Source organism: Octodon degus, unplaced genomic scaffold (genome assembly GCF_000260255.1).
Source record: "Octodon degus isolate 3935 unplaced genomic scaffold, OctDeg1.0 scaffold00112, whole genome shotgun sequence".
Taxonomy (NCBI): Eukaryota; Metazoa; Chordata; class Mammalia; order Rodentia; family Octodontidae; genus Octodon; species Octodon degus.
The window spans coordinates 7,942,015-7,945,857 of NW_004524688.1; the positions used below are offsets into that span (position 1 = coordinate 7,942,015).

Below are 3,843 nucleotides of genomic sequence, written 5' to 3' on the forward strand. Positions count from 1 at the left end.
CTGGCGCCTGCCCCTCCACTCCCTGTGGCCCCGCGCATCTTCTCATGGGTCTTGGGATGGACGGGGTGCTCCTCTCTGCTTCTCTTGTTTTTTGTTTTTGTTTTTGTTTTGGTTTTTGTTTTACATTTACAAGCCATGTGATTCACCTGTGTAAATTGTACAATTCAATGGCTTTTGATGAAAGACTTTAAAAAAAATTGTGATAAAAAATTGTGATAAATATGTAATCACATAAAATGTACCCTTTTAAGGTGTGCTTCGGTGGTATTGATTACATTCACAGTGCTGTGTGACCACCATTAGCTACTTTCAAAGCTTTCTTATTCCTGCAAACAGAAACTCCATACTCACTAAGTAAAAGCTCTCCAATCTGCGGCCAAACCCAGCTCCTTGGAACCTCAAATCTGCCTTGTGGCTGACTTTACCTGCTCTAGGAACCCCACAGGATGAGAATTGCACACCATGTGTCCTCCTGCGGCTGGCTTCCTCCCCCTGGCGTGGTGTCTCCGCGGTTCATCTGCGCTGGGGCATGTGTTGTGCCTCTCTCCTTCCTGTAGCTGAGGATACTTCCCTTGTGGACGTGCTTCCCCTGCGGATAGACGCAGCTATCATTTTTTGCTGATCCATTCGTGAGCTGAGGGACACCTGGGCTGCTCCCACCCTTTGACTGCTGTGAGTAATATGGTCAGAGCATGGTGCACAAATATCATCTGCATCTTCTCTCTGAGGGAACACACTCAAGAATTGCTGGATCGTAGGATAATTCTATATTTTGCTTTTTGAGGGACTGCCAAACGGTTTCCCACAGCAGCTACCCCATTTCCCATTCCCACCAGCAGTGCACAGGTGCCGGGTCTCACCGCACCTCCTGGGTGGTTGTCATTCTGGGGCTTTGAGGGAGGCCATTCTAATGAGCGTGAGGTGGGGTTTCCTTGTAGCTGGTTTGCATTCGCCCCAAGTTAGTGACACCAAACATCTTCTCAGGTGTTTATTGATCATTTCTGTATGATCAATGAGCTGAAGGCACAGGAATGGAAGGAGAAATATCTTTGTGAGAAATATCTATTCAAATCCTTTGCTCCTTTTTTTTTTTTTGAATTGAGTTTTATTTTCTAGCTCTTGGTGGTGAGTCTTTAGAAGTATGTAACATATTCTGGGTGCTAATCCTTTATCAGGTATATAATTTGCTAAGACTTTCTCCCATTCTGCAGGTTGCCTTTTCACTCTCTCCACAGTGTTTTATTTATTTTATTATTCTTACACTTTTCCACAGTTTTTATTGTGAGATAAGTCATGATTTAGGGTCCCAGGGTAGGACCATCATGTATCCAGGTCCCCCTTTATCACCAGGAGACAAACAGAGGACAGAGAAACAGGTGGAGTCAGTTCAGATCTTGCCAGTAAATGTGCCTTCAGCTCAGCAGTCGTCCCAGGTTGTGACCCAGGATATGGGGCAGAGGGACTTGTGCACTCACCGGTACCACTCGCAGACAGAGATACCACCCCCCTTTTTCAGTCATTGCCTTCTGGCAGCAGTGATAGTTCAGGTAGTTCTGCCAGCAGTTCCTGGTCTGGTTCTGATTGGGGAAGCGGCTGTCTAAAGGGGCAGTCTTGTAGTTCTTGATTTTGGTCTTGATGTCTTCTACCATAGTGCTGACTTCCTAAATATGCCCCTGAAGAAGCAAGCAGCTCAATGTAACCCTCAGTTCAGATTTCACTGTCAGACGGGGGCACAGTGTTTTTATATGCACAAAAGTTCTGTATTTTCAGGATGTCCTTGTCTGTATTTTCTATGATTGCCTGTTCTTTGGGTGTCTATCCAGGAAATCACTTGCTTGGCTCAATCTCACTCACCCCAGCCCTATGCCCATGTGAACAAACCCTCTTGTACTTCTGTTCCATCACCCTGGCCTTCCATTCCTGTGCAAGCCACGTTCTGTGGCCCAGGGCAGCCCACCCCACCCCAGCCAGCATGTGAACTTCGTGGGGAGGCCCTGTCTGTTTTGTTCCTCTTAGAAATCCCTTCTGGCTTGAACATTCTTGGCTCTGGGCTTTTGGTTCTCTAAGAATCACAGAATGTTAGCACAGATGTAGAAGGGAGGGGGAAGAGCAGAAAGCTCTTTGAAATAAGAACTGACTGCTTTCCCATACTAGGGAACTGTGTACCTCCAAGACCATCTTGGCTCTGCTTAGGAATCACCCCTCCCTCACCTCCAGGGCTCCTGGCTGAAGGGAAGGGGAAAGGGAAAAAGTGCTGGGCCACTTGTATAAGATGGACAGGGGGCTGTGGTTTCCCAGACTTCCTGGTAGGGAAGGATGAGGGCCTCAATTGAGAGCCAGCAAGGGAAGAGGAGGGTTAGGGAGGGCAAAGACAGAGATGATGGAGCGTGGGTGGGTCCTGGCTGCTGAGAAGCACACAGTCTATGCAGTGCTGTTGCTCTGCATGTCAGGGAGTATTTGCTGCCCACATGACACTTGTGACAGTGATTTGCTCAGATGAAGGAGTCAGGCAGTGTCCAGAATGGGTCAGGCATTGAAGTACAGCAGAAACAGGCAACTATGAGGGAGGTGAGCAGGGGGACACAGCCTCAACACGTGATGCAGCATATCCACCGTGTGAGGACACAGCCATGCTGGGTTAAATGGTGTCCCCTCAAGTTCACTTCTGCCTAGACCTCTCAGTGGGACCTAATTCAGAAAGGGGATCTTCGAAGAGAGGAATTAGGTGTGGTGGTGCACACTTGTAATCCCAGCACTTGGGAGGCTGAGGCAAAGATGACTGTGAGTACAAAGCCAGCCTGGGCTACATAGTGAACCCTTATCTCAAAAAAACAAAAGAAGAACGATGATGATGAGAAGGAGGGAAAAGAAGAAGAAAAGGAGAGGAAGCATCCTCTACAGGAAGAATACCAGATGTCTTTGGAGGAAGAGATTGGAGTGAAATGTCTGTAAAGACGCCAAGGACTGCCAGGAGCCAGCATAAGTGGAGAGAGAGGCCTGGGGAAGAATTCCAGAGGGACCAACCACGCTGGTATGTTGATGCGGGACTTCTAGCTTCCAGAACTTGGAGAACCAACAAATCCCCATTGTTTAAAGGCACCCCACTTGTGGGAGCTTGGGGCACTCGCAGGTAAAGGGGCTGAGGTCAAGTAGGTGTAGTGACACATACATTGGTGGTCTCAGTACTTGGGGAGGCTAAAGCAAGAGGATCATACATTTCGGCCTGGGCAGCTTGGCAAGAACCTGTTTCAGAATTTAAAAAGGGCTGGGATGTGGCTCAATGTTAAGGTCCTGGAGTCAGTCCCCTGTACTACAAATTTTAAAAACTAGGGGATAAGATCCATCCATTTTAATAGCAAAGGGTAGGAAGGCTGGCCAGGGATGGCCACGATGCTTGTTCTAGTAATAAAGAATGAGCCAGATGTATTTAGGGCAGGGTAGGGGGCAGGGTCTGAGTTCTTCGGTCTGGTGTCACCATGCTGCTGGCCTTTGGGGTCTGACAATGGGAGGGGGTGGCTTAGAGCCTGTCTCATCAGAACCATGTGTGCATTCTGTCCCACCCACAGCCAGCTCTGGGCTCTCTGTCCTGCAGCAGAGGCATGACAAAGAGCAGGGTTATTGGCAGATAAGAACATTCTCGTGGCCTGAAGGGACACAGGCTGAATGAGAGCCACTTGCTCTGGGACAGTGAAGCATGGATGTGCCACCCAGATTCTTGCTGTTGTGGGAAGACATGGTGGGATGGGGAGAGGGAGGTGAACAGGGGCTAGATGGCCTGCATGGGAAGACTGCAGGGAGGAGTAAGCATGGTGTGTGGATACAGGGGGCAGAAGAAACTCAAGC

At 48.7% G+C, this 3,843-nt stretch overlaps 1 pseudogene; it reads right to left on the reverse strand.

The window, feature by feature from the left end:
• Positions 1–1,320: 1,320 nt before the first annotated feature.
• On the reverse strand, positions 1,321–1,658 carry LOC101576268 (annotated as a pseudogene).
• Positions 1,659–3,843: the final 2,185 nt, after the last annotated feature.